This window comes from Rhinatrema bivittatum, unplaced genomic scaffold (genome assembly GCF_901001135.1).
Source record: "Rhinatrema bivittatum unplaced genomic scaffold, aRhiBiv1.1, whole genome shotgun sequence".
Classification (NCBI taxonomy): Eukaryota; Metazoa; Chordata; class Amphibia; order Gymnophiona; family Rhinatrematidae; genus Rhinatrema; species Rhinatrema bivittatum.
This window is the reverse complement of record NW_021821397.1, coordinates 16015-25703: the sequence shown is the minus strand read 5'-3', so window position 1 is coordinate 25703 and position 9689 is coordinate 16015.

Here is a 9689-nt window from a genome sequence, read left to right as displayed (position 1 = left end):
CAATCTTGGAAGAAAGTTATCCGGCCACACAAGGCTAAGTTACTTGAATATCTTAGCCCCTTCTTGGAATACCTCCGAAACGTCCCTTTACTATCCGGCTAAATCAGAGCCAGATCAGTAGTTATCCGGTTAGAATTTAGCTGGATAAGTGGCTTGATATGCCATATCTGCCATTTAGAAGGATAACATTTGAGTTATCCGTCTAAATGGCTTTTGAATATCTACCCCCATTGCGTCTTGGTAAGGAAACCCATCTCACTGCTCGTTAACCAGAATATTTCTCCTCATAGCCTCTCATAATTAGTTGCAAGTGCCCCCAGGGTTGTTTGTTTTTTTTTGGGGGGGGGGGGCAGGTTTCCCCTCCTTGTTTCTTTTTCTGCTATCACATAGCCAGCAGAGCTCAGACCTTGCACCTCTTTGAAGCAGATTAACCAGTGATTTATGCTGTCAGTTTATGGCCATCTCCACATCAAAGTCCATCTGACTTGCCCTGCACACGCATGGCTCCCAGTATCCAGGCAGCCAGAGCAACAGCAGACCAGAAGCTTCTCTCTGAAACTGGATAAGAGATAAAACGAAGCCGGGACCACGATCAGAATCAGAGCAGAAAATGCCGGAGCTCTGGAAACAATTGTACAACTATCAGGAATATCTATTAGGAATATCTATCAGGAATGTGCATTCGTTTGAAATGAAATGGGAAGTTTTAATGAAATATCCTGTTTCATTTCAAGTCATTTTGAAAACAAAAGAAGAATGAACAAAATTTCGTTTGTTTTCGTTCCATTTAAAAAAAAAAAAAGCAGCCACCAGTCTGCTGCCAAATAAATAAAATTAAACACACTCCTGGGGCTTCCCCTGATCCTCCCCAGCTCTTCTTACCCTGCAGGGCAGGAGCGATCCCCGGTCACTCCTGCCCTGCCAGTACTGTGATTGCTAATGGTGCCAGCAAACCGAGGCCAGCGCCACTGGTCACTCCCTCGGTACAACACTGGTGCCGCCTTGAGCCCAGGCCGGCAGAAACCAACAAAGGCTCCGGTCTCAGCCTGCCGGCACCATCTCTCGGCAAACCACCAGTGGGACATAAGGAGACAGAAAAATACGGTGCGAGTTTTCACGAAACTTACAGGGGGCAATGAAGGCAGGGGCTGGGCTTTTTTTCCTTTCTCTGATGGGTCCGACAATTTTTTCAGGTGTTTTTTGGGTGTTTTGCTTTTTTTTCCCCTTTGTTTTCAAATTGTGTTTATTGTTTGTTTCGTGTTTTACTTTCAAATAAAAAGAAACAAAACACATGAAATGAAAAAAATGCTAATAAAAGACCTACCTATCTATCTGTGCCCGCCCCTAATATCTGTGCTATAGATATTATATTCGGCCTCAGTTATCAAATACAGATGCAGACCTGGTGATGCTCCTCTTTTAGCAGTTCATCGGTGAAGCGTTGGGTGACTGGGTATCTCCACGATCCAATAAGGAGATGGCTCAACTCTTGACTTATTACTTGCAGATGAATCTTGCGGTATCAGAATAGCTCCAGACTCATGTGAATATCCGTGGATTGGAAGTATTCAAAGACAGACGGACTCCAGAGAACAGCTGCATCAAAAACGGGTTTAAAGAATCCAAAATGGGCAAACATGGTCTCAAAAGGCTGGTTCTTCGGGACATATCTGAGTCAAATTGTGAATGGCTCAGAATTATCCAAAATGATTAAGGCCTGTCCTAATTACTCTGGGCAACAAATTTTCACAAAAGTCATGTTACGGAAATGAAATTAGTCAATTCTTATACATTTCCATGTGCTAAACAGGAATGTGACTGTGAAAATGCAAAATTGGCTCTAGTTTTTTTTGTAATATGCAATAATATAATTACATCTTGAATTGTATGCCAATAGTAGGAGACCTACGCTTAATACCGTTTGAAAAATGAAGTCATAGACTACGTCTTAGATTTCTTTGCTGGTCTCTTGTACACCTGTTCGGGAGCATCTCTGCGGAGTGTCCAGCAGTAGTCAGCCAGCATGAATATTTCAATGCTAACTGACTACTAATCCTCAAATGCTCACCCTTTCTGACTGGGCTTCATATAGTACACTGCTGACGTCAGCTTACTCAGCAGCAGCAGGGCAGGAGAGCTGCATTGCATCAGAAAATGATGTAATAAACTCTGGATGATGTGTGCATGATGGTATTATGCAATCTGATGCAATATTACATCATTCTAGGCTTATTTACAGTCCTACTGGATAAATTTACATGACTAAACATAGAAAGTGAACTATATTAAATATCTTCAAAACGAGAGCCAATAAAAACTTTTCATGGTCATATTCGTGTTCAGCACATCAAGATACTACAGAGTAGGACCTTTTTAGGTCAGTAACACTTTCATTGTTGCCCAGTCCAACCTCCACCCTGCATCTAGATGGGTTTGGATTTAATATATAATGAACTCTCAGTCTACTAAAAACTAATTTTTCCTGGTACAAACATCTTTGTGCCCCCCACCCCCAAAAATCTATCAAAAATGCTAATTCTCTGGGTCTTTACAACTGGAATACAGCAGTGGTATGAGGACAATCAGAGGTCATCAGATGGATGGAGACCAGGTGGTGCAGCCTTTAGTAAGTCTTTGCCCTGCTGAATTTTAGATTTTACATAGAAACATAGAAATGACGGCAGAAGAAGACCAAATGGCCCATCCAGTCTGCCCAGCAAGCTTCCCTCATTTCTTCTCTCATACTTATCTGTTTCTCTTAGCTCTTGGTTCTAATTCCCTTCCACCCCCGCCATTAATGTAGGGAGCGGTGGAGGAGCTGCATCCAAGTGAAATATCTAGCTTGATTAGTTAGAGGTAGTAGGGGTAGTAACCGCCGCAATAAGCAAGCTACACCCATGCTTATTTGTTTTTACCCAGATTATGTTATACAGCCCTTATTGGTTGTTTATCTTCTCCCCTGCCGTTGAAGCAGGGAGCTATGCTGGATATGCGTGAGGTATCAGTTTTTTTTCTTCTCCCCTGCCGTTGAAGCAGAGAGCTATGCTGGATATGCATCGAAAGTGAAGTATCAGGCAGATTTGGTTTGGGGTAGTAACCGCCGTAACAAGCCAGCTACTCCCCGCTTTGTGAGTGTGAATCCTTTTTTCTTCTCCCCTGCCGTTGAAGTTATGCTGGATATGCGTGAAGTATCAGTTTTTCTTTTCCCCTGCCGTTGAAGCAGAGAGCTATGCTGGAAATTCGTGATGTATCAGTCTTTCTCCCATGCCGTTGAAGCAGAGAGCCATGCTGGATATGCGTCGAGAGTGAAGTATCAGGTACATTTGGTTTGGGGTAGTAACCGCCGTAACAAGCCAGCTACTCCCCGCTTTGTGAGTGCGAACCCTTTTTCTTCTCCCCTGCCGTTTAAGCAGAGAGCTCTGCTGGATGTGTGAAGTAACAGTTTTTCTTTTCCCCTGCTGTTGAAGCAGAGAACTATGCTGGATATGCATTGAAAGTGAAGTATAAGAATGGAGTGATCAAGCTAGTTGAAAGGCATCAGGAATAGAGGAAGGTGGAGGTAGTAATTTGGATATTTGGTTTGGGGTAGTAACCGCCGTAACAAGCCAGCTACTCCCGTCTTTGTGAGTGCAAATCCTTTTTTCCACATTTCCTCTTGCTGTTGAAGCTTAGAGTGATGTTGGAGTCACAGTAACCATGTGTATGTTTATTGAATAAGGGTATTGTCTCCAGGCAGTAGCCATCATTCTGGCGAGTCACCTACTCTTCATTGGCGGCCTCTTGACTTTATGGATCCACAGTGTTTATCCCACGCCCCTTTGAAGTCCTTCACAGTTCTGGTCTTCACCACTTCCTCCGGAAGGGCATTCCAGGCATCCACCACCCTCTCCGTGAAGAAATACTTTCTTCAGTTTCCTAAAATTTAGCAAGTTTACTCCAGCTGTCCTTAAAGAAAAAGGCTCTCTCAAGTCTGGGGCAGATTTAAGGTCTCCATGACGAGGCTAGCCAGAGAGTTCCATGCGCAAAGGGAAGGCCTACGGCAGTCCTGGCTCTAGTCTGGTTTCATCTGTGGACTTCAAATTCTGTTTTGTTTTTGGGGAAATGAGACAGGTCGCCTTCTGGATGCGTGTAAGTTTGACCTCCACATCTCTGGCTTGCGATAGGTTCAAAATGAACATTTCACTCAATGAAGATCTTGGCTAGGGTGACCACATTGGTTCATGTCAAAGGGAGAGGCTGAGCCAGTCCTGCTTTTCCTCCCTTGCGTTCATCATTTTTACTTTCTGTGACTGACCAGAAATTCAGCCAACAGTGAAGCATGAAGAGAGTGAACTGAAACTGGAAGTACTGAGAGATTATCTCTCTCTCCCACCCCCTGCTCAGTTTTAAGCTGTGCATCCATACAAGACTGAACCGTCTTTCTTGGCTACATATGGTATGCTAAAAATAAATATTATGGATGGGTTATTTTTAATGTAGTAGGTGAAGTAAGGCTGATTTTAAGGGTGACAGGCTCCAGTTACGGGAAGATGTCTCACACGCTTTTAAATTCTTGCTCATCGCAGAAACAGGCAATTCCGCAACTCCTTGGAAATCAAATCGAGTAAGCCTGATAAAGAGGGGGTGGATCCAATATGTCAGGTGTGTGTGAGTCAACCGAAGGCTGCTGCTTGTCGGAGGCATACGGCATCTGAAAACCAGGAGAAAATGAGTTGGGTATTTGGCGCTTCTCTAACCGGGACATCGTGAACCATTGGGTGTGCGGTTTATTTGTGTGACTCCTACTAACGTCTGTGAACGAGCAATGCCAAAACGGTTGAGTCACCCATGGTATATTTTTCCCTTTTTCTGTATCAGGAACGAGTGTTGCAGGGTTATTTTACAGCCTGGAATTTCTGTTTTAATGAGCTGCAGGCGGCAGATTCTGGGTAGGAGTTGCATTGTTATTTGGAGACGCTTCCATCCTTGTGGTCGGTCTTCTGCCCGGAAAACTGCTTTAGTGCTCGGTGTACCCTGGGCTGTCGGGGACACCGAGAGACTGAAGGGCAGAAGGGGCGACTGACTGCCCCAGTTGTTATCTTGGCCATCTGATTGTCCCTCGATTCAGCTAACAGGTGGATGCAATTGCGACTCACTGACAAGCTGCAGGTCCTGTGGGCGGCTGCACGACACCCAGAGTGCGCCTCCATTCTTTGAAACCAGAGCTGCCCGCAGATTTTCCAGAACATCCACAGGCTACCGTGGGAGTTGAAAGCCTTTGCGCAGTCAGCGCTGTAATAATACGGATCGCTCCCCCTATACGCCCCGGTGAAAATTCTGCTCTGCTGAGAAACGATCTGAACCTGATGATCGCTTCCTTCCGTCACGGTCGACTTGCGCCTAGCATTGATCGTGAGGCAGGTTTGGTTTCTGCTGAGTGTCTCTTGTGTTTCGTCTCCTTCCAGCTGCAACGGCAAAGAAATCTCCGTTCAGGCAGGGAAGCTCTTTTTTTTTCCCTTTGCTCCACCAGCGATTTGGGGAATCATCCACAAATGACAGCAGAGCCTTCAGACACTGTGCTGAAAATGTTTTTTAAGAAAATCTAAATTGCTCTCTGACAGAGACCTTTTAACTTAACGTTTTGTTTTGTTTTTTCAGTCAACTGGACTCTTAATATTATTTTATTACAGGCAATTGAGCAAAATGCAAAACAATTAAAAAAAAAAAAAGTTGTGTTACATTAATAATCTGAAGACTCCCTTGGAGCAGCCTTCCTCACACATTATCATAAAAATAAATACATGAAGCCAGGGTCTGGAAGGTCAAAGGCCACAGCTGTTATTAAAATTCAGTGGCCAATCCAAATGACATAAACATCAATTCTACTTAAAGTGAGCCACCCCCAAACCGGCCCTGGCAGCTTAGCCGCCACAAACAGCAAACAAAGACGACCCCCCCCCCCCCCAGGTCACGCGACCTGTAGGCCTGTTAGACCAGCAAGGAGCCAGACAGCCGCAGGGCAAAACCCAGCCCCATAATGCACCACATCTGCCAGAGACTCCAAATACTTCTAAGCTTTCCTTCCTTACTCGGGGACAACAACGGGATGCACATACACAAAAGAATAAATAACCAAAGCAATCACTGCAGAAGAACCATAAAATAGAAGAGGGGGGAGGGGTGGGTGGGTGGGGGGAACTGATCAGAAGGCACTGGGGAGGTCCCTCCAGGCTACTGATAGTCTAACCAGAGGAGGGGCTTCATTTGCAACGTGGTCCTTGTTCAAAGGGAGGCCAATGCAGCCTGTTACCTGCTCCACACTATTCAAAGATCTTTAACATCATTTCTACCTGAAAAGGCAAAACTCCAGGCTGTCTTTTGGTGATACGCCTGCTTTCTCCACTTCTCCAGCGACTTTGCAATCTGAACTGGCTCTAAATTCTTTTTCCCCAATGACTGAAATGCATCAGCGGAGAAAGAAATGCCAGACAAGAGACCAGGGTGGCCCAATCTGTCCCTAACCGTGGTTTATCGACCCATTCAGCCAGCCCTGATGACAGCTGCACGGTGAACGGCTGTCACCTCCCGTGCACAATCTTGAGGACTATTTATTAGTTTGCCCCGGTTATTATTCCAGCTTCCTGTGACAGATGATGACAAAAAAACAAAACCAAGCAAACCATACGAGCGACAAGCGTGCGAATGTCTGGAGATCTTCTAACAACAACCACCACCACTACCTCCTCGGAGCGACCTGGCAGCGCCGTAGAAAAGCTACAGCTGCCAGGGCACTGGCACAGGACCCAGGAGAACTGGACTTCCTGCGTGAGGAAGCCCCCAGATCCATCCTCCGCTTTATGTCAGCGAGTAAATGAACCCTCCTGCTGTATTGCCCTAGGAAACCCAAATCCATGGGCAGAGGTTGGGGGGAGATAAAGCAGTGCCCAGACTCGGGGAATCAAACGCGGTGGCTGCAACGGCCCTGGCGGCAAGGCGGAAAAATTCAGCACAGGGTCTTGAATCCCGCACACGCCGACAGGCCCTGCCCTTCCTCAGGTTTCCTGGTAACCAGGGCCTGCAGAAGGGCCTGTGAGTGTACGCGGGATTAGAGACCCCAAGGTAAAATTCTCTGTTGCGGCCCGAAGATCGAGGCCTCGCCCGTCCTGAGGTGCTCGGTAAGCTTCAGCCAGGGGAGTGGGAACAAGGGAAGGGAGGAGAGAAAGCTGGGGGACCGGAGGTGCTGGGCATGGGGTGTGAAGGAGAGTGGAAAAGCGCTGCAGGACAGGGAGACGTTACAGGACAGAGGCCTGGTGAGGGGGAGAGAGAGGAGGAAGTGTTGTAGGCCCGGAGGAGGGTTAGAGGGAGATGCTGAGGAGGGGGGGGGGGGGAGGGAGAAAGAGAGGGGAAGATGTTGCAGCCTGGACGCGGTGAAGGAGAGAGAGTGAGGGGAAGATATTGCAGGCTGGGGACAATAAGAGAAAGTTTGTATATTCCCCCTCTTCCCCGGCTAATCTGACTGCCCTACTCTTTGCCCTCCACCCTCTCCCACCCCCCCAAATTTAAACAGGTAAACTACCCTTATACTCAAGCCCTTACTCTTCTGACTTGTGGATGCAGGGCCCTCTGACGATGGGATCCTTGTGCAACCATCAGGACCCGGTCCTTAGCACTGGTCTCCCAGTTTTAGCCTTCTGCATAGATCTCTGTCATGGGAGGCTGCTAAGGTCCCTGTCTTTCCTAATTAACTGAAAACAGAAGGCGTGTTTATAAAATTCAGTCCCAGCTTCTCAGAACTGGGTTCATTTTGTTTCATAAAACTGAGTGCTGGAGATGTTTTTCTATGATGTTTCCTAAGTTACTTCTCACGCTGCAGTGGCTGCTTGCACGTCTGCCTTAGTATTTGCCCCTTGGGTCTTTTACCTTATTGTACAAAGACACTGAAGGTAATATGTTCTGGATGTCCACTCCCTTCTTTCTATCCTCTAATTAAATCTGCAAGTATACAGTAAACAGTGCAAGAGCGAGGTTTGCAAGACTCGAGGTCCGGATGCTGTTTTAGGCTCTGCTAACATGGCCAACCAAAAGACCATTACCACTAACGGACGTCAGGGCATCAGCTCATTCGCCACTCCGCAGCCGAAATCATCCTCGCGCTGCTAAGAGTTAATTATTGATTCTGCTGTCTTGCATCAAAGCTTCAGCAACATGGAAAATACAAGCGCTGCATACATAGGAAATAGTGACTTTAAAGTTAGAATTAGGTTTTACCATGCGAAAATGTTCTTTAATATATAAAAAGCGAGGGGGGAAAACGCACAAGGCACGTATGGGGAGCCTGTGCGTTGTAGGTCTGCTTATTATGTAAAGATTCAAAAGTCCAAATACCCATATTTTGGATGCTCCTCTGTGGACTTATGAATCATTCCTTATTTCCCCATCACGTTTGGCAGCTGCTTAGAGTGACTAAGCTAAACTCTGAGAACAGCTGGGCCTTGCATACAACAAAGCCACCTGCCAAACTCCTAATGCAGGAAGCCTGCAGAGTGAAGGTTTTCTGCTTGCTTATCCCAGCACTAATGAGAGCACTTCAATGGATGTCTGTACTCGAATAAAAGCATAAATCCCCATTTTTCTCCTATTTTACAACATGAAATATGGAAACACAGGGCTCCTGGAAATTACCCATTCCTCAACAGGAATTCATGGTCAAATTAAATCTTCAAGGGACAAAGAAAATAAATCCTCAAAGATAGTATGTTCCATCACTCTTAAACCCTTGGGACCTTCTCAGCTCGTTATTTTCCCATTTGAGGACCTGTATACATCTATCTCAGGGCCTCTCGGCTGTCCATGCTGATTTAAATTTGCTGTGTGTGTGTGTGTGTGTGTGAGAGTGTGTGTGTGTGTATGTAAGTGTGTGTGTGCATGCCTAATAATGTTTTAATTTTCTTTTCTATGCACACCAAATTTTCAAGACATGTCATGGGGAACATGAGGACTCTGACGGGGAGTCCATGCATATGTGCAGACTGCACACATGCATGTCCTGGCAAATGACCGATTTGGACAAATGCTACCTCCAGGCTATAAGGAAGTGCACATGCATGAGCCCCTCTTGCCATGATGCAGCCTTGTAGGCAGAGTCCTGAGACCCATGCCAGCGGCAGGTGAGCAAGTGTTGGCACGGGCCACACTATGACCGAGTCTAAAAGTCCATACAAAGACCAGGCTTGCGGCTGAAGACAAGACTGATGGCTTCAAACAGGACCAAGGGCTGAAGCACAGCTGAAGACTGCAGCAGAGCCACAGATGAAGTCTGAAGCAAAGCTGAAGGCTAAGTAGACAGGAGCAGGCTGAAGCTAAAGGAAGGAACCGAGCTGGAGGGCTTGAGCAAGACAGAAGACTGGAGCCAGGAGGAGCGAGGCAACAAATCCAATTCCAGGCAAGCTAAGTAGTCTTGAGCATGTGACATTCTCATCAGGGGGGTACCCAATTTTCCCACCAATGTGTGCTGAATCGTGAGCACCAAAGTACACGCAGGCCCTAAGCGTCTCTTCGCCGGGTCCTAGGATCATGCGTCAGAGCGTCCAATGGCAGCTCCCTGATGCACGGTGAATATCCGCCACCAAGGCATTTGGGAAGGCAGCTGGATTCTAACATAGGCACTGTCAGTGCCAGTCCCATGTTGTCCCTTGTCCCCCGAAACCTCC